The sequence below is a fragment of the Bactrocera dorsalis genome, chromosome 2 (assembly GCF_023373825.1).
Source record: "Bactrocera dorsalis isolate Fly_Bdor chromosome 2, ASM2337382v1, whole genome shotgun sequence".
NCBI classification, from domain to species: Eukaryota; Metazoa; Arthropoda; class Insecta; order Diptera; family Tephritidae; genus Bactrocera; species Bactrocera dorsalis.
The window spans coordinates 63,328,288-63,351,100 of NC_064304.1; the positions used below are offsets into that span (position 1 = coordinate 63,328,288).

Here is a 22,813-nt window from a genome sequence, read left to right on the forward strand (position 1 = left end):
CGTTGACAAATAAAACGTACTTAGGTTATTTCATATTTCCGCGAATTGTGTTGGCAATTCGAGCAAGAACAGTCAGCTGATATATTTTAAATTTTTTTCAAAATGTTTGATTTGGAGATAAGGCTAGTTTTATTTTTTAAATTTGAGAAAGGAATATTAATATATTTTCCTAATGAGAAGTGGCTTCATCTCGCCACGCATACACGCCTATCTATACTGAGCTGGAAAGTTTAGCGATTTTGAGATATCATGTCAACCCCTTGCTTCTTGCCGAGATTTCCCCTCTTATGACCTCCGACACTTGATCGAAGATTATGCTTAATGCTTAAAACTCTTTTGACCCACTCAAGTATACTATCATGCTCCTGCTCAGTTTGCTTGCTACCGTAGCGCTCCAAAATTTTGTCAAGTGACGGTCCTACTTCAGTTTCATAACAGCTTTCTTTGTGTGCAGTGGCTCCTTGAACTTAGGAGCGTTCCTCTACTAGTGCTGGCGATTCTACCTCACATTTTGGCCTTGCTTTTATTTTCTGTTCTGTGGCGCTAAGCTATTGATTTGGTTTTCCTGGTTTTGCCATTACCCTTTTCGGGGAAGGGATTCACCTCCTTGTGTGATGATGATAGTACAAAAAGATTCACCTTTCAGACTAAGTAAAAAATAAAAGGTGGCGCAAAGATTTTAAGTTAGCAATTTGAAGATAGATATTTCGAAAAAGATGTAGAGTTATAGACATACTATATATAATTTTCATTGTTATATCTCACAGACTGATGGCATTTTCGGTAAAAAGTCAACCATAAGTACTGGGATGCGTTCGGTATCTGTGGGCTTGAACAGTGTTGGTCAGATTTTGACAATTGTTAGAGTCGAGATAGAGTGCCTTTAATTGCGCAAAGTTTTATCCTGATATTTATTTATTCATTTGTGCTTGATTTGTACAATGAAGAGAGAGGGGATCAATTTAAATTTAAAGTCAGATCCATTCCTTTCCATTATTTTCAATTAATGGCGCTTTGTGAGAGTAACAATGATCCCATTCTGGCCATCTGCAGAGCCAAACTGCCTTGGGTTTCAAGAAATACTACTAGCAGACGTTTTAGATGGGCCTCGAACCCGACCAAGGTGATTAGTGTGTCCATTCCACACTGTCAATTGGTACTGAAAAGGCTTAGCACTCTCAAGGCGCTGATCAATGCATTGATTTAATTCGCTGTGCTTTTGAGCGCTGTGGAGTAAGGCTGTCGTCAGCAGGTACCCACGTTAAACGACGTTGTCAAGGTGACCGGTGTTGCGTCAAGCGACTTATGGCCAAAGCCATAACTAAAAAGCATTGAATTAAAATAAAATAAGTTATTAAAATATTCTTGTTGTTGCGCGAACTGGAAATTAATTTTAGACCCATGGTTTCTTGGCAAAACTTTCATAGAATTTTCTGTACTTTTCGTTTTTGCTAGCCGCTTTGTTGGTTTTTTTTCCACTCATACAAATCGACCCGGCCTAATGTATATTACTTCTTTTTTCATAATTTTTAAATTCTTCAAAGCAAGTCCCCTTGACCTTGTGCCAACGCTTTTTTTTAATCCTCTAAACAGTTGCTAAAGTAAATTTCCGGACTAGCCGCCAATGCGCGCAGCAATTCATGTTTATTGTCTATAATTGACTCAAAACGGTTTCCCCAGAGAGGTGGCTTGAGTTTGCTGAATAGCCAGAGTATGCGACAGTGCACTGATGCAAAAACCAAAAGTTTTCGGCCAATAATTCCGTCCTATTTTTACGAAGCGTTAAGGAACATATTCTTTATAATATTATCAAAAATGCTAAATTTCAAGTTCGTGTTGCTTGCTTTTCCGCCTGGTCTTTCCAACGCAGTGGAGGTCTTCCCCTTATTCCGCTTGCCCTGGCGGGTACTGCGTTGAATACTTTCAGAGCTGGTGTGTTTTCGTTCATTTGGCTAGGGCAAGGGAGCCGCTGTCTTTTAATTCGCTGAACTATATCAATGTCGTCGTGTATCTCATACAGCTCATCGTTCCATTGAATACGATATTCGCTGTGGAGGCTCGAAGAACCATAAATCTTTCACAGAACCTTTCTGTCGTAAACTCGCAACGTCGACTCATCAGATGGTGTCATCGTCCATGCCTCTGCACCATATAGCAGGACGGGAATAATGAGTGCCTTATAAAGTTGGGTTTTTGCTCGTCGAGAGAGACTTTACTTCTCAAATGCCTACTTAGTCCGAAGTAGCACTTGTTTGCAATAGATATTCTTCGTTGGATTTCGATGCTGAAGTTGTTGTTTGGTGTTGATGCTATATGCTGGTTCCAAGATAGACGAAGTTATCTACTTCAAAGTTATGACTGTCAATAGTAACGTGGAAGCCTAGTAGCGAGTGCGACGACTGTTTGTTTGATGACAGAAGATATTTCGTTTTGCCGTCATTCCCCACCAGACCCATTTTGCAAGATTTGATGCATGGTGAATATCTCGTCTTTTGTTGATTTGTCAGGCTTAAGGCCACACTGATAAGGTTTAATCAGTTTGTTGACGGTGGGCTTTAATCTTTCACACAGTACGCTCAATAGATAGAGCACACTTAAATTCCAATCGTTGGGCATGCTTTCGTCCAACCATATTTTACAAAGAAGCTTATGCATGCTCCTTATCAGTTCTTCGCCACCGTGTTTGAATAGCTCGGTCGGCAATTTATCGGACTTGAACTTCTTCTTGGTCGGGTAATGGAACGTCTGCTCATCATCGGTTGGGGAATCGGGTTCGGCTTCTCAAAGCGTTACTGCCATTCATCAGGCTGGAGAAGTGTTCCCTCCAAAATTTTAGTATGCTCCGGGCATAGAGTTAAATTATAAAACGGCAGGAAGGTGCTATATAAAGTGGTTTTCCTTCAGTATGCGACCGGATAGCCTCGTCGCTGGCTGCTTCCGTTGCATGGAAATTGATCATAGGGTGGCTGATTGTAGGGCAAAAGCAGATGTCTGCCGGAGGTGCAGTCAAGAAGGCCACAAAGCTGCTGGTTGCGTCAATGCACCCCATTGCCGCAACTGTGAGATTAAGGGTAGGCCAGCTGGGTATTTTCTGATGTCAGCTGTGTGCCCTATCTATTGTGGCATTGTTGAGCGCGTCCTCGCCAGACACTGATGGGTGGGACCATCGAGCTTAACCGTCAGGGCTCATATGCCGTGATGTGCTAGTTGGGGAGTTGCATGGTTGAGGGTGGATGCGGTATTGCTCTAGTTCAGGAGCCCTACGCCACCAACGGTGTGGTTGGTCTTCCTGGGGGTTTTAAAGTCTCCACGCACCTTAAAGCTAACGCCGCAGTAGTTGTGAATAATCCAGCCTACGACTGCGTAGTTGTGGGTTCTTCACAACTGGGTATATGTGTAGCTATAGTAGGGAAGTTCGGTAGGATGATTGTCGCTAGTTTATATTGTGAATATAGCGAGCACCTAGAGCGCTACCTGGGCTACATGGATAAGCTGCTACTACTTGCGAGTAGTAGCCCATTTATCCTAGGGCTGGATGCGAATGCCTCGTCTGGATACCAAAGCCACAGTCGAGGCGAGGCATTAAGCTAATAGGTGGTGGCTAATAGCCTCCACATTTTGAATGAACCGAGCGAATTCGATGTGCCTGAGGGCGAAAGTGACATTGACGTGACACTTATGAATCAGGCAGCAAATAAGGCTTTCAGCGTTAGGTAGGGGTTAAGTGAGGGTAGGGACTGAGTGATCATAAATTGTTTCGAATTGTGGTTACCCCTCAATCCGCCCCCTTGCCATATGAGAGTCCATTGCGGCGATGGCGTACCATTGGTATTGAATGGAACCTATATGGACTCTCGGTCTCGGTATCTTGTATACCACTTGGTGTGTTTGAGGAGAGGAGGACTGTCAGACGATTGAGGCGAAAGTTTCAATGCCCCCGGCGGTCCAATTCTGATAGGTTGTCCAGCTTAAGTGTGAATTTAGTTGTGCGGATAGGGAGTATAAGGAGATGTTAGTAATAATTAAAGAGGAAGATTGGAGGAGTTTTGTCAGAGAAAACAGGAACGACCCCTGGAGTCAGGTCTATAGGATCACCTCTGTTCGCGTCGTTGATACTCTGTTATCGTCGTGGAGAGAGTGTGCGGGGGTTCTGTTAGCTGCGTTCTTTCCTGGGTCGGAGGTGCCGGTACCTCAAGCACAAGAGGTGCCCGTCTCTCCATTATATGATGGGGAGTTGGGGTATGCCTTTGGCCTGGTTAAGTCTAAACGGTCCTCAGGTTTTGATGGTTTGAACGGAAATTCCATAATACACGAATTTTTGGTTCGTTATTATTTTTAGCAATTTTATGAATATGTGATGGTTATTTTTGAGAAACGAAAATTGATTGGCGAAATTTTAGTTTGAATGGAAAAACGAAAATTCTTATGTTAAATGTATGGAAACCTAAAAAAATAGCGACCTCTTAGAGGAGGGCTTGAGGGAGGATTTTTTGTTTGTCAATGACTAACATTTGAGGGGGTAAGAGTTGAAAAAAATAGTTTGATTAAAAAAATTTTTTTTTTCGTTTGGTACTCGGAAAAATACAGGGTAGGCCATTTAAAGTTGACCCATCTGGCAACGCTGTAACTTTTAACAGCGCTGACAAATCGGATAATGTCATACCGCGTTAGAAGCGTCATTCGAAGACAATTTATACCATGGAACAGTACACTCCAAAAGAACGCGCTGAAATTGTTCAGCTTTATATTCAAAATAACTTTTCAATTGTGTTAACTCAACGTGCGTTTCGCAAAAAAAATAAAGTGAAAAGTGCTCCAGTTAAGAACACAATTAAGTCTTTATACGCAAAATTTGTGAACACCGGTAATCTCAGTAATGCCAGTCATGCATCCAGACAACGCACAAGACGTTCTGATGAAAATATCGAAGCTGTACGAGCCAGTATTGAGGAGACTCCATCGACATCGAGTTATCGCCGCTCTCAGGAATTAGACATCTCTCGCACCACTCTCCGACGCATAATTCATAAAGATTTGAAGATGTTTCCATATAAAATTCAAATGGCACAAAAACTAAACCCAGCTGATTATCCGCGACGCCTTAATTTTGGCAAATGGGCCATCGGGCGATTGATATCGAAAAATGGTGATGTTGACTGGCCACCGAGATCACCAGATTTGACGCCACCAGACTTTTATTTGTGGGGTTATTTGAAATCCAAGGTATACGCTAATAAGCCAAAGACCTTAGCTCAACTGAACGCCAACATTCGACGTGAAACAGCCGCCATATCATCCGAAACATTGGCCAAAGTCATGGAAAATGTCGAAAAAAGAGTGCATTTAGCTGTCAAAGCTAAAGGTGCCCATTTACGCGATCTAATTTTTAAATATTAGCTGAAACAAATCCCCTTGGACCAAAATAAATTATTTTTGAAATGAACAAAAAACATTGTTTTCTTTTGTTCTTTTTTTTTTAGAAACAAATGGGTCAACTTTAAATGGCCTACCCTGTAGGTCCTAGACACCTCTAAGAAAGCCTCTCCAAGCATGAGTTCTTAATTGTAACGGAAGGTCCTCCTACATATAGTTTTCTATTTTTTCTTATTATCAGATAGAAAAATTTATATCTCACTTCCAACTACAGCATACTCTCGAAAAGTAAATCGATTGGTATTTTGGGTAATTTACTTTTTCGAATAATTTACTTTTCCAAATATATACATAAATTATTTGTTTTTATAATATTAAATGCATTTTTAAACTTAAAAAATTCATTCATTTATTTGCTTCAATAAAACATATGGATTTACATGAAAAACATATTTACATTTACATACATACATATCGCTCATTTGCTGCAAGACCGGCATAAGTCAAAAAAATCGATTGGCCAGAAAACGCGTTTAAAGTTTTCAACTTACAACAACCTTACATGGTGACTCCAACCTTACACCTCTTCTCAAGCGGAACATATAAGAGGTATTCATAAGAATTTTTCACTCAACATGAAGAATGATATAACGAACAATTCTGCGGCATTAACTCAAAGATCACGTTTTTTGAATTATGCCGGTCTTGCAACAAATGAGCGATATGTATTTACTATAAAGAGAAAAAATCTTGAATATTCTTTTGTTTTTTTTTTTTCATTTGCAATATATTTTCTGACCATTTTTGTACCACAATTCAAAAAGTCTGACACCTGATTTGCATCGTTTTCATTTTTAAACCAGTGGATCAAGTTGTTTACGCTTTGAATTGCTTCCGCATATGTCACTTTGGGTTCCTGGCTGACTTCTTCTCCATCTGAAGTGTCTGACAAAATTTCTATTTCATCAGCAGTTTCTTTGTTTACTAAAAAGACGCGATAAACAAGAGAGTAAGTGTTTTTGCATCATCGTAAAAAACGCTGCTTGCTTCGTTTCGAATTTTTTATCACACTCTCTGAAAAGTAAATTAAAAAATTTACTTTTTCGAGGTGCATGTGTAATCTTAAAGGTGATTTACTTTTCCGCGATTATTTACTTTCAGAGAATTTACTTTTCGAGAGTATACTGTACTTGAAAAAATATCTTGTTCCTTAGATTTTGTAGGAAATCGAATGAGTTACATATATTATATAAAAGAAAGTTGAGGTAGTTACACCATTTATAACTCAAGAACGGCTGAACTGATTTGGCTGAAAATTGGTGGGAGGTAGAACCGTGGTAAGGACATAGGATACTTTTTATGTCCTTATATTAAAATTCAATACAAAATTTGTATTTTTAATCATAAGAATTTATTAAAAATTCTTGTTTGTAGGGCTTATTTCAATATTTCATTTCTTCAAAAAAAAAAATTATAATAATAATAAGAATAACAAAAACCTCACATTTATGTACATATATCTATAAAGTATTAGTTACTTAGTTAGTTAGATACTTTGTATCTCTTTATGTTAAAATTCAATACAATTCATAAATACAAAAATAATATTTCAAATCATAAGCATTTGTTCAAAATTCATGTAAGAATCATTTCAAAAGTTTAGTCATTCAAAAATAGAAAGAAATCAGTAAAAATTTCGATATCCATACATGCTTAGTATATGGGTTATATTGATAGTACTCCTGAACCAAGCAGTTTTTTAGGTCAAGACCGTCAAATTTATTTAATAACACAACAAGAAATGGCATTGACATTTTCGTCGTCAAGTCATTGCTTATACTTTGCTAGATTATGGGTGATAGACGCGAATGCATTCATAACAAACCAACCCCATATCTAGCATAAAAATATAGCGGAATAATTGCAGTGTTGATAAAAATCTCTATTATAATTTGAGATATACAGAAATTTTTTCGAAGCATTGCACAGTGGGTTAAAACTGGCTCAGTAATCATTCGATGATGCTAGAAAACCGTTTCATAATATGCAGTCCACTAGGCTGACTGTTGATTGGATTCGGTTGATTTCACTGGCGCACAGCCCAAATTCAACAGTATTTTCCCCCCAAAAAACAATGTTTTATTAACACACGAAATGCTTTTTGATCCATTTTTTTGTAAACTAACGCAGCTTGCCTCACCCAAATGCTATATCTCCTTAACTAATAGTTATAATGTAACTAATAGAATTCATACACATACATATATAGTACATATATTAGTAGTACTATCTATGTAAGTATGTATCACCCACAGTAAAACGTGGATGGGTCCTCTTGTAGTTATATTAAAAAGTTAAATACATAAATTACAATGGTGATAAATGTACATAAATCTTGTATGTTATCATTCAAAACTTCTTGTATATTCACATGTATGTATAATGTCATGACCATATGTGTTTATCTTCGCTTTCGCGAATTCAAATCATTTTACCACTTATCAGTAATATCATGTGCGCTACCGTGCTACCGATTAAATGATTGACCTTCAGCCCGCTATATTGCCACACAAGCAGTCGGAACATAGACTTCGCTCAGTACCCACGTTCTTATTCTCGATACTCTCTATTATTCTCGAAATCGCAACTGGTGCTTTGTTTTGCGTGAAATGAATTCTGGATAATATTTGTTACGAATTCACATGCTATGCATTTAATTTTAATACCTAATATTAAGTTTAATTTAGTTGATGTATTTTTTTGTTTTTTTTTTTCGGAAATATAAAAAAACGATAAAATATTTTTTAATTTATAAAAAACTAGAGGACCCATCCACGCTTCACTGTGGCTGATACATAGATAATACTACTACGACCATCTATATGATTTCAATTAGTTGGATTATAACTATTAGTATGAGATATTGCATTTTTGTGAAGCAACTTGTGTTAGTTTACAAAACAATGGATCATAAAGCTTTTCGTGTGTCAATAAAGCATTGCTTTTTTGGGGAAAATACTGTTGAATTTGGGCTCAGGGAAATCCACCGCTGAAAAGATATGTATGTGCTAAATTGGAAACAGGCGAAATGAGCAAAGTAGGTGCCTCGCAAGTTCATAATCCAACAAAAACAACGAATAACTGATTCTGAGAAGTGTTTAAGTGCTCTCTAATCGGAATAAAGCCGAAATTTTTCATCGGTGATAGAAACATAGCTCCATCATTTCCCACTGGAGTCCAATCAAAAGTCATTCTAGTGGACTGCACATAATGAACCGGTTCTCAGGCGTGGAAAAACGAAAAAGTCGGCTGGAAAAGTTATGACATCAGTCTTTTGGGATGCACGTGGTATAATACATACTCAACGACTGATTACTGAGCCAGTTATAATCTATTTCACTGCGTATTTGGTTGCAGTTCATTTCTTCTATTCCAAATACTTAGCAATTGCATTATTTGTTAGAAGAATCTGTTTAAAATTGTACGCATATATTCAAATGATTCCTACAAACATGAATTTTGAACAAATGCTTATTATTTGAAATGTAAATTTTGTATTTATGAGTTGTATTAAACTTTGACATAAAGACATAAAAGGTATCCTATGTCTTTACACTGGTTTTAAGCTACCTCTCCAAAAGTTTCCAGCCAAATCGGTTCAGCCGTTCTTGAGTTATAAATGGTGTAACTAACAACAACTTTCTTTTATATATATACATATATACCCCTTAAGTACGATGACGTGATCATTTTGAGCTTATATCCGTTTTTAGGTAACCATCTATTAGGTTACTAAATTTCATCAAAATCCGTTCAGCCGTTTAGACGTGAAAGAGCAAGAGTCCCAACAAAAACGACTAAAAATCACTAATTCAATTGAGTTATCTGCCTACTGCCTACCCCCTAAGAACGATGGCGTGATTACGAGTATTTATAGCCTATGACCATTTCTAGGCTAACATCTATCACCACACCAAATTTCATCAAAATCCGTTCAGCCGTTTAGGCGTGAAAGAGTAAGAAGCTAGCCAGTTAAAAACGCTACTCCCTTCCTTCCTTTTCTTTCCTTATCGGCAAAATGTGTGCACAGTCAAAAACGTGGTAAAAACACAGAAATCAGCCATCTTTGCTTTGTTTTCATTTGAGCATTGTTGCCATTGCTTAATGCGCATATATAGTTTTGAGCACATCTTTGTTTTCAATTACAATTTTTTACAATATAAAATATCAAAAATGAAAACAAACTATTAAAAATAGTTTATATATTTATAAGTAATAGCATTCGACTCTGATTTTGAGTTATTTTAAGAAAATTTCAAACATATTGAACAAATTGAATTATAAAAGTTGATAATTACTGCAGTATATCGATATTGGCAACCCTGCGTTGTGAGAGAGCAATCAGCTGAGACGTTTGCGACGGCAAAAATTCAAATGTCGCAGATTCTCATGTCAACGTCACGTCAGAGAGAAGGAAGTAGCGTTTTTCACTGTTCAGTTACATTGCGCACCCATAAGATAGGTCGTCCCAGCTGACACGACCCACGATTCTGCGTTGTTCACTAGCCAGCCTATAACAGACAAACCGAGTTACTTTCGCATTTATAATATTAATTTGGATTAGTGTTTTTGGGCTAGTGTCGGGGGAGGTGAAGTTATAAATTAATTTTTTTACTAAACTCCTGAGTTTCTACTTAACATATAAACTTAAAATTTTTCCCCTGCTTTAAAAAAAAGCACTTTGAATTAGGTTGGTCACTTGCATAAAATTAGTACTGCTTCATTTTTTAATTAAATACTGAAATTCTGTTAATTTCTTTTAGACGGATGGTATGGGCTCTATCGAAGCCGGTGTGAAAATTGGATAATGGGAGTGGCTCCGCCCAATTTTAGGTGAAATCCCATATCTCGGAACCTGTTTCGACTAAATTTAGTATGTGAAATTCTTTTAATGATATTCTATGTCACAATGTGAAAATGAGCGAAATCGGACAATCACGCCTACTTCCTATATAACACAATTTAAAATTCCTTTTCATTCGTTCAGTTTACAAATAAAGAATTAATTAATGTAACAAAATAAAATTTTTCGGTAATAATTCCCCTTTTGACCAAAAATTTACAAATCCCAAACTGTTCAAGCCACCGAATATGTGGACTCCAGTACCTATAGTTGACTTTTGACCGAAAATATCGTTCATTGTGGGATATATGAAATTGAAATTCACACATAATCCTTTTCTGACAAGAGTATTTCTTTATATCAAATATGGGTTGAATCGGATCAATAATTCCTTGAGCCCTAATACCTAATATAAAGATTTTCGAACTTCTATGTCACTTTATGCTCGATATATCCACCAATATTGGAGTCATCTCAATGAAAATTGCAGATCATGTTTTATTCATATTTGCGCCTAAAATAGGATACAATTGCGCGAAAGCTTGACCCTCCTTCATATAACTATTGCCAATATTTTCGAACATCCACATGACTTTGATCATTGGTGATTGTATGTAAAATATCTTAATGAAACCGAGGAAACATTTTTTTGAGTGTGTGGCATATTAGTAGTATGTGGGATGAGCAAAAATAGATAAAATCTGATCGATACTACCCCCACTCAAATATATTCAATATAAAATGTTCGGTGAATAGCCAGAAGCATTGTAGAAACATACAAGTAACAAAAGAATGATATGGTCGTCACAGTATCAAAGGCCACCTGTGGAAAATTTTTTTTAAAAGAGTGGGAGTGGCCCCGCCCTCTAACAAATTAACCCATTTACAACCATTGTACTCGCTTGTGTACAGAAAATCAGTCAAGTTTAGGCATGTGGCGTAACTCAATGCTAAGTATTTGCACACAAATTTTTGATCATATGCGTAGTTTTATTCCTAGAAACAACAAAAAAAATACATTCGCTTCACGCGAATTCATAACGGCACTTTTTGTGGCGTCAACTTCTGTGCGGTTTTTTCATGTTGTGTGATTTTGTGTCTTTAGTCATTATTTTGCTGTTGATGAGCTATTATCTCTCAGTTGTTAGTTTTAAAATTGTGTGTTGTGTGAGATAAGACTAAAGAGATCAATTTTACAAAAAAACCCATTTGAAAAACCTATTCTTATTTGAGGTATGTGCCTTTCAAAAGTTGTGTACCCGCTTAGGTACAATGCACTATAGGTCAAATGAATAGTTTTTGAGGCAAAAAATCAATTTTTAAAATGTACTATTTCAAAAGATAATGGCATTTTATAATAAACATTTTGAAATACCCAAAAATACCAAAATTAGAGTCAGGTGGCAACCCATGTCTTAAAGCCAAGCTATCAAAGTTGTAGTTTTTTTTTGGTTTGTTTTGTTTTCTGACATTCACCTTTATAGTGCCTAACATTTAATCCATTGTTTAACAAAATATTATAATTGTATACAATTTTTATAAAATGGAAAATATTAATTCAGGTATTTAAAGAAAATATTATTAATAAGTTTCATAAAAATGTTGTTGTTGTAAATTTTTTTTGCATCAAAGTGTGTCGTATTTACTGTGGAGTTTTGGTTATTGACCTCGTGTTTCTTGGAGTAGTACTTTGTTTATTGGGACGTATTTGTTGAACAATATATATGTGTATAGGTAATGATGTGTACTTTCATGTGGTTGTAATTTCAACTGCAGCGAACTGCAGCCCAACTGCTCTAAATTATTTATATTTTCCTTTTAAGATTGCGTAAAAATAAAAAATACGGATATGTTAAATTTTGGTTAGATAATAACCGAAATGCTACGATTGTTGTCAACTGGATTTTCTAGAAATTTAATAGAAGTGTGGATGACGAATGTATGGCATCAAAGAAAATTAACAATTTTTGTGCAAATGCTACCCAAAAGTTGAACAAGAACCAAAGATGTGCGAAGAGATTTGAGAACAACGAAAGTTTATGGCTATCAAATGTGACTGAATTTAAAATTTCTGAGAGTGATGTCGCAAACAAAAGAGGTCGCCCTCATGTTGGATACAGCGAGGGTAGTGCGATGCAAAAACGAAAACTTGCTTCCGAAGTATCGTCCGTACAGGGTCACGATACCAAATTATTGGTCCATTATTATTTATTTATTAATTAATTTATTTATTAATTATTTGCTTCAATTACAAACGTTAAAATCGAGTTTTTAAAACACTTACAAGTCATACTAATTGCAATTTCTTGTAATTTTGAGTTAAGTGTCGAAAACTTGAAGAGTTTTTGTTATAGAACTGCTGAAATATATTTTCAATATTACGAATGGTACCCAATGTCAGCTACGTTGCATAAAATTTTAGCACATTCTCCACAAATAGTACAAGCCTCAATCGTGCCTCTTGGATGCGCTGGAGAAAGTGCTTCTGAGGCGAGAAACAAATTTTATAAAAAGGATCGCATTGAGCATGCACGAAAAGACTCGAGAGAACACAATATATCTGATGTTTTTAACAGAGCCATTGATTCTTCTGACCCATTCTTATCCAGTATTTGTCTAAAGAACCGTCATTCAGCAAAAAAAAGTTTGCAACTTCCAAGAGAAGTTATCTTCTTTTAAAGATTCCAGATATTCCTGAATATCAATTGCCGACTACGTCAAATGTTATCGCAAATGAAATTTTTTCTGATTTCGAATGGGAGGCAGAGGATCTATCTCTTTTTAATATAGAGTTAGAAGTTGATGAAACAGGGGACAATTTTGAAGTAAGAGTTATTTATACTGTACCAACTTTTATAAAATTTAATGTTCTCTTTTTAGTGGAATTAAATCTTGATGGCATTGGAAGCACAAATTAATTTGTAAGCCGATCACTAGCAAAGGAAGACTTATTTAATTTCATGGTTTTATGTTAATAATTTTATTAGTAAATAAATGTTATTTCTAGCAGAATGCTCCATTATCCAAGGACCGTGTTTTCTATTAACTCTCCCATTGCTAAGCTTACTTTTCCGGTCAATGCAAGTGGGCATTATAATAATTTTAACGTGGTAAACAATATAGTTACTAGAAGTGGGCGTGGTTAAGGCGGATCGACTTGAGATTTTTATCGAAGAGTAAGATGCCCATCGTAGTCACCTGTACTAAATTTTGAAGCTTTAGCTGCTTCCTGTGATGTCTTGCCTCAAAAACCATTCATTTGACCCATAGTACAATGGCAAAATGTGTAGGTGAAATAAAAAATTCTATCTTTTGGTTAGGATGGCTATTTCCTTCGTGTTTATATGGAAAGAGATATAAACAACTTTCACAGGCTTTAGCTGACATCGCGGATGATGACGAGGCAGATGACGTCGATATCGTTAAGATTCCTCCTGATGTCGATGTCAATAATGTGGTAACTATGGGAACTAATTTTGATACGGTTGAACCGTTGAAATACGTAAAGCGTTGGTCAAAACTGGAACAAAAAAGATAAGTATACCTCAGCCAAATTTACTTTCAAATTACAACCACGGTATGGGCGGTGCTGATCTACATGATCAGGCCGTAAATGTATACAAAATTGGGATTCGAGGCAAAAAATGGTGGTGGCCACTGTTTACTTCGATGATGTTCTCCACAATGGTAAACGCTTGGAAGTTGTACAAAGACGTGAATAATAGTACCAAAGATTTGCTTGAGTTTCAACGTGATATTACGCGATACTACCTACGACACTACACATTGAAAAGATATTCTGAGCGCGCGTTAGCTCCAAGTGTTTGTACAGCTGGAGGAGCACATTTTCCAAAGAGAATCCTCAAGCCTCTTAAATGCAGAGTCTGCCATAAACGAATCAGGTAGATTTGCGATTTATGTGGTACTGCTTTGTGCGTGGAACGCGACTGTTTTAAAATAGCCCACTCATAAATATTTTATACACTTTTGACCATTGTACTCGTGTGGGTACAGCAAAATTTTCGTATATGTATTAAAAAAAAAAATTTTTTTTTGTTCATCTCTGCGATGGTATAAATCAATAAAAAACTGAAAATTTTAAATAAACTTATTTTTTGACTCCTTGGTTGTAAATGGGTTAAATGTACATCTCCTAAACTACTACAACAACCAAATTTACTGAGTATACATTTTATAAGAAGTTCTACAGTGTGAAAATAGATGAAATCGGAGGATAACCCCGCTCACTCACCCATTTAACGGTACTGTTAAAACTTACTAAAAGCGTGATAAATCAATAACTAAATACGCCAGAGACATGCAAATTTACCAACTAGATGGTATAGGAGATTTTATTGGAGTCGGTGTGAAAATTGGACGATGAGCGTGGCACTGCCCACTTTTTAACCAACCGTTTGGTTAGCAAGAAAAACAATTACTATGTATTCCCCGAATTTCTATGTAAAAAATTATTGTCGGTGTTGCGAGGTACATACAAACGTAGTTTGTCCTGAACGTTTGAAATTGTGAGTTGTTTATAGTGTGTTAAAAAATGTCTATATATTCTGCTAAGCATTGCAAATTAGAAAAAATTTGCATCGAAAAGCTGAGATTTTAAGAAAAATCGATGAAGGTATTCATGTAAATCGATTGGCGTTGAATTATAAGGCGGCCATCTAAACAAAAAAAGAAAAAAGGTCATGAAATTATGGAGGCAGTGGCAAGCACACATAGAGTGGCAACCAAGAAAACCTTATATAAATCCGTTCCAGAGGCAAGGTTGTATAAATGGTTCTTAAGCCAAAGACAGCATAATTGTTCAATGAGTGGTCCAATTTTAAAATCAAGAACCAAGTCCGAATTTGCCAAATTGCACCCTTTGGAAACAAATTTCATGCAAGTGATGAATGGCTAGCAAATTTCAAGAAACGATGCGGTATTTGCCACTTAAAAATTTGTGGGGAAATCCTCTCAAGCGACAAGTCAGAAATAACACTGTTCATTCATAAAAAATGAATGAATGAAATGAAAATTTCGGACATGCAGCTACATAACGGAGATGAATCTGATTTATTTCATCGTTTTCTGGCCGATAAAAGTCTTGGAGAATTCTTCCGCTGGTTCCATCATTTCTTTATTAAGCAGATAAATTTATTTTTTTTTTATCATTTTAAATTTTTAGGTGTGCCAAAGTATTTTTCAGGGTCGCAAATTTTTGGCTGAAAATAATTTACTACCAAAGGCATTATTGCTGATTGACAACTGTACTGCACATAAGCCAATTGACAAGTTACAGTCAAATGATGGAAATATTGCGGCAATGTTTTTACCACTTATCGTAACAGCTATGAACCAGTTATGGAGGATGATATCAGTGCCGGATTAAACTAGTGTGGGGCCTGTAGCAAATTCTGTCAAGGTTGCTATAGGTTCTCAAGTTTAGGGTATTAAATAAATCAAAATTGTTAAAACTAAAGTTTTCTGGATTTATTATGGGCAAATTTAGAGATAATACTTTCAATATCGACTCCTTTAAGCAAGTCGTGCTCTATATTCAACAAAGTGAGATGATTAAGACGTTCTTTGCCCATCGTGTTCCTTAATTCATTTTTAATCCGTTTTAATGTTGAAAAAGAACGTTCGCCACCGCAGTTAAATAATGAGAGATAAGTAAATTCTCAAAGCAATTTCTAACTTTGGGAAACATAATTCTAAAGAACTATTTAATAGAAGTTAATTTAAAAGTGGAAGGTCACAAGAATATCGCTAAACAATTATTTTCAATAAAAATAGTGTAAAAATTTAATAATAATACTTAATTTCTTTTGATGGTCATGAAGCATAAAAAATCTACTGATATTCGATAATGATTTTCTTTTTTATTTTATTTTATGAAAATATTTATTTAATTAATAAAAATTCACAATAGCGGTATTCGGCCGAAATTAAACTTTATTTTGATATAAAAATTAATGGATATTAGTAAATAAATAAAACACTGGACGCTTGAAGGGTAGAAATGTACCTAGTATAGATACTAGTCTAAATATATCGATTATAATATTTACTTATAATTAAACATTTGAACATTAAAGTTAAGAAGTTCGTAAAATGCCTACTATTTTTACGATTTAACGTAACGAAATCGAATTTTAGATTTTCAGGTGGAAGGTGGAAGAGAAGCATAGCCTAAGCGGTTCGCTTTTAAAGCATGCAAGGATATTTTACGCTCCATCTAAATTGATATTTTTTTAATTGCGGTCAGTTGGAGCGCGGCCCAAATTAAAATTAAAAGTATTGTATCGCCAAATTTATTTTTATTTCCGTGTTTTTTCAAATGCGAAAACCCTTTGGAAAAGTTAATAACTCGGAAATTTTGATTAACTATTTCGCGATTCTACTGTATATGTATGTACGTTTTCGCGAATTCAAATCATATTATCACTTATCAATGAAAACATGTGCGCGCTGCTCATATGTACATATATACACAAACCTACATATGTATATTTCTGCGTACACATGTAAATATGTCAAACGCAAAAACTACAAAATTGTTCTGCAAAGACAACAAGCGCCTCAAATAGCCTACACAGCGTCACAAGTCAATAGGCAGCCAAATTTGCCGATGCCCAAATGTAGTAAATCTTAAAACAAAAATATTTTCATTCATGAACGCAAGCGCACTTTTAAGAAGCAAACTCGCTTCATTGATAAAAGCAACAATCTTCACATCTCCTCGAGCATTCGATTACCAACAAGCGGCTTTTCTGTAAAATTTATAAATTGAACAACTTTCTAATGTTTGTTTTAGAAGATAAAAGTGACGAACCCTCAAACTCGCACAACACAGAAAGAACGAACAAAAGAGGCAACATAGTTCTTGTTGATTTTAAATATTTGTCAATTCTAAATATTTTTCCGTGGCTCGCAAAATCTCTATCGATATGTAAAATACTTACGTAAACATACATACATATTTCCAAAAGTTTTGAGCAAAGCTGTTAGAGCGGCAGCGAAGCGGTGACAATCGGCGATCGTTCGCTTATTGTTTCGGCACAGCTCGCATTGTCTGCCAACAACACAATGATGCGATGCTTTGTCGTCACGTCGGTCTTTCAGCACATTTGGGGTACTCACAACGTGTCATAAAGAACAAAAATTAAGAAAAAATACAATGGTTGTGAACACGTCGTTATAAATTTGTCGTCGTAAATCACTTATCAATCACCTGATTGAAAAAACATGAATTACAATATTTGAAAAAATAAGTATTTCGCAGTCACAATGACAAGAAGAAGTGAAAGTTTTAAATTAATGGATGCGCTGTGCAAGAATCAGGCATTAAACCTAATAATAATTGACTCCAGTGAGTTTTACCATTATAAGCAAGTCTCACTTTGATATTTATTTACGTAAAAATTAATTTCTACGTGACGACGAAGATGCGGACGAAATGTTTGAAAATTTTTCACTGAGTTTACTTTGTTTATTAAACACTCGTAGAAGTGTTCATCTCGGAATACCAAAGTCATCCCAATGCCGACATAATGTACTTAGGCACTTTGATGACAGCCGTTTCGACGAAATGATTCGTGTTCGCCCGGACGAATTTCGCCGCATACTTGATTATATAAAGGACGATAATGTATTTAACACAAATTCCAGTGGAGCACAACTTCCTTTAGATTTACAAATAAAAATAGCGCTATTTAGGTTGGGATCTTCCGGAGATGGATCATCTATACCAAAGGTTGCTTCATTGTTTGGCGTGGGTGATGAGGGGACTATTCAAAATATAACTAAGCCCGTATTTAAAGCAATATTGGAATTAAAAGAGAAGTTTCTGTTTTGGCCAAATGAAAATGAACGGTTGGAAATTGTTCTTGCAACGCGGGAAGAGATGCCAGATTGTATAGGATATATTGATGGATCCGAATTAAAGTTGCCTGAAGCGCCAGCCAAAAACATGAACTTTTTTATTCACGAAATCGCCAATATGCTATTAAAATGCAAGCTGTTTGTGACTAAAAGCTATGAATTAGACAAGTCACAATAGGATACCCTGGATGTGTTCATGCCACCAAAATCTTCTTGAATAGCCCTCTTGCAAAACATCCTCAACGATTTTGATCTAACTCTCAGTAGATTGCTGGAGATAGCGCCTATCCACTCAAGCAACATATTGCGAATAATTATTGACACCGTTCAGTCAAAATAGTACGGACTACACTACGGAAGAAAGAGAAAGTTTCAATAAGTACTTTTCAAAATATCGTGGGCGAATTGAGAGTTATTTAGCATTTTAAAAGAAAAATTTGTTGGCTTGAAGGAATTGAAATTTAGAATGAAAAGTGAGCAAAATAAAAAATAATGCAATGCTGCATTCTCCATAATATGCTAATCAATTTCCAAACTGAAAACGAAGAAAGCGTTGAAGTAACACAAGATCTAGCTTTCTTGACTTCTTAACTTAAAATACATCAATATTTAAACATATATTTACTATTCATTACTTTAATTAATACATATGTAAAATGTTTTTTTATTTAAAAATTAAAATAAAAAGTAATTATTAAAAATAAACTTCAGGTGCAATAATTCACTTTAAAATTCTCTTGCACCACTTCTTCCACTTATTTGTATTTGTGTTTCAAATTTCCCCATTGCCAATGTTTCTTTTATTTGTATTTCCATTATTTTTAATTTTGCATTACTTTCCATTTCTTTTAGTTTCATATCCATTTCTTAGTCTTTTAGTTATAAGTCTTGCTTTTCCCTTAACTCCACTTCTTTTTTTAATCATCAATTCCCTTTTTCTTAATTCCAACTCTTTCTGCTTAAAACTAATTTCTTGCTCAATTTTCTGCTTTTTGCAGCTGTATCATTTCAGACTGAAATTGCAGAATATCTGATGCCACAGTTCTGAAATATATTCCTTTACGAATCGTCTTATTTATACATTCTTTTTCGCATACAACCGCAGAAGACGCTGACTCGTTGAGTTTTACTTCCGAATAGTTTTCGTTGTTCTCCAAACTCTCGTTCATTACTGCTGACTCAGCCACTGAAAATTTCATCAATTTCAAAAAAAAAGTACACATTTTAAGTAAAGTGGCTGAAATATAAATACATACATACTTATGTATGGTCATCATACATGTGGATATAAGTTTTGATTGATAAAATGTACGATTAATGTTCATTTATAATTGTAATATATTTCATTTTTTTTAATAATATTATGATAGTTTGTTATATACATATGTACATATATTATGAAGTATACACACAAGCATGAATATATCAAATACAAGATATAATTGCTAAATTAGGCCTTATTTTCACATTATCTACAAATATTGCTTTAAAAAAGTAAATAAAATAAAATGTATTCAATTGTACATGTATTCATTAATACGCCCAAAAAGAATTCATACGAATACATATGTTTGTATATAAACATATAAAAATATAAGCAAAAGAGCGAACATATGTACGTCTGTTAGAGCAATATATAGTTTTGAGCATAATTTTCATTTCACGCTCAGCTCTATTCAAGCGAAAATGTTAAAATTTCTCCTGCCGAGCTGATAGTGGTGAAACTCCTCCATCTCGACCGAGTTAGCCAAAAATATTTTTACGGTCTCAGCGCCAAGAACCTTCTCTATGATATACGTTCTCTGTCATAGAGAACGTTCACGATTAGGGATGTTTCACTTTTGGGATATTTACTGTTTTGGATGAGCGTGTTTTCCCACACCATAGAAAAATTATTAGCGTGTTTCACCACATTTAACATCAGAATTGAGCATTTTCACTGCTCAATGAGAAAAATTGTGCTATTTCCGATGTTAAGGAATGTACGATTACAGATTTGCATGTTTATAATAGGCAAACGATTCTACATATAATTGATATACCTACATATTTATATTTTCTATATATTTTATATCAAAGCACAGGAGCATGTACGTACAAATTGAAATATTTCATGATGAATTCCTTAAAATCTTTCGAAATATATATATACATAATAAAGTCATGCAAGTTAACGGTGGGGGGGGGGGTGGGGGGGGGGATACATTAATATATGATTTTGAATATTCGGGGGGCAAGAAAAACACCTTTTATGGTTTCAATGCAATATAATTTAATTAAAAAGATTAATTTTGACACTTATCATTTAACAATAAATGTGCATAATAAGCACATAAGTATATAAAGGCATTTGCACAGCCAAGATACGATATAATAAATGAAGGGTATCAGGTGGAAATTAGCCGATGAGCACTATCGCGGTCGAATTAATTGTTGAACGCCGCATACAGGATTGATCCGATAAACGATAGTGAATTACAGCGCGCGGGTTGGGTGTAGGAACAACGAAAATTGATATGCGAAGTTGTCTCAGCGATGAGTGTGTGAGGAATTTTTTGGACGAATTGTGAGGCGACGAGGCGTAGTGTCCTTGCGCAAGTTTATGATCGAATAAAAGTCAGCCTCCCCGCTGTCCACTGCTTCTGTTAGCCGGGTTGGTGCGAGTATGGTGAATTGTATTGGTGTTGTATCGTAGTGGCATCCTGTGGTGAATTGCACTGTTGCATTAGGATGCGCCAGTTTTACCGAGTAGAGGGGGGTGGATGCTTAACTCATTTCGAAGGGACTCGAATCTTATAAGGGTAAGCGAGTTACATATATGTGGATCTCAATCTCTTTACATAGCTACTATTATGTTAAATTTATTTATCTATATATAGAGATCCACAATGTTAATGTACTTAACATATAATACCCACTCTACTAAGAATCTTATTAATATCGTATGTTAAGCTAGGGTATAAATAATGATGTTAAGTTAAACTAAGCATTAATTAAGAAAGGAATTACTTTAGCGAGCGGTTTGACGCTTCGTGTTAAAATTAAATAAACATTATTAAATATTAATTAATATAAAAGTGTTTTTTACTTTGGCGGGTTTTACTGGCCTTAAGTTAAAATAAATATAACTCTGAACGTCGGGTTTCAACCGGGTTAGAGAAAAATATAACTTACATATGTTCATACATATGAGCAGCGCGCACGTGTTATTATTGATAAGTGATAATATGATTTGAATTCGCGAAAGCAAACATAAACATATGATGCATGTGAATATACATAAGTTTTGAATAATAAAATGTACGATTAATGTACATTTATCACTATTGTAGTATATTAAATTTTTTTAATATGATATGATAGTCTGTTATTTACATACATATATATGTATATAATGAAGTATACATAAAAGCACAAATATATCAAATACAAGAAATAATAGAAAAAGTAGGCTTTATTTTCATATTAACTACGAATATTGCTTTGAAAAAATAATTTAATTCAAATGTATTCAATTCCACATGTATTCATTAACATGCACAAAAAGAATTCATACGAATACACATGCTTGCATATAAACGTATAAAAATATAAGCAAAAGAGCTAACATACGTATGTATGTAACAGCAATACAGTAGACGCTCACAAATTAGAACTCTCAGAAATTAGAACATCCAGAAATTAGAACCAGAGTTTTAAATGCATTGGACGCTTTGAAATTAGAACTTGAACTTGAAGTTCTAATTTCTGAGCGTTTTTTTTTATTTTAAACGCAAGGGAATTCCCATTTTTTGTTGCATTGACCGCTCTGAAATGAGAACTTGAGGTTCTAATCCCTGAGAGTTTTTTTTTATTGAAGTTATACTTCTTATACGACACCGGAAAAGGTAGCGATAGATTCTGGTTGCGCAACCTTCCATATAAAAGTAACGCAAAGTTGCGCAACCTCGCTCCATCCATATGAATGTAACGCAACCTTGTCTGCGAAGATGTGCGAGCAGCAAGCGAAGCGGTGACAATCGGAGATCGTTTGTTCGTTTCTTTCGGCACAGCTCGGCCGACACAACAACACAACACCATGTTGCCATGCTTATGCTGTTGTTGTTTTTGTAGAACAATGTTTAAATTTTTAGTTGGTGACATATTCACATGTGTGCGCATATGTATGTTTGTATGCTTGTGCATTATTGAAGTTATAGTTCTTTTTCTTTCGTTTGTCTTTCATTTCTGCGAATTCTCAACTATTTTGTGTGACTTTTAATTGAAATACTTTGCGTTGGCCTTTCAGAATCACACAGACCCACGAGGACGAGGTATATCGTTTTATCTGGGAGCGTGAGATTTAAGAAAATCGCCCGCTTACAAGGGATAAAACGACTTCTGAGTGGCGATTTTAATGAATAAATTCACAGAATCATTTCTGTGCTTTTGGAAATCTATACTAATAAATATTTATTTCTTACTAATAGAAAATAAATTTATCACAGCAATATACATAAACATATACATAATATTGCTGTGATACATTTATTTTCTATTAGTAAGAAAAATATTTATTAGTATAGTATACGATGTTAAAAAGCAAAAAATTAAAAATAAATTCTGTTGAGATTCGAACCTGTGACCTGTGTTAGCATCTTGACTTTCCAAGCGCTT

At 35.1% G+C, this 22,813-nt stretch overlaps 1 protein-coding gene and 1 pseudogene across 1 annotated transcript in view; one reads left to right on the plus strand and one right to left on the minus strand.

Moving 5' to 3' along the window:
• The window catches only part of LOC125776669 (uncharacterized), a 532,635-nt gene that overhangs the window by 100,230 nt on the left and 409,592 nt on the right, over positions 1–22,813 (minus strand). The window lies entirely within an intron of this gene.
• On the plus strand, positions 22,396–22,546 carry LOC125776922 (small nucleolar RNA U3; annotated as a pseudogene).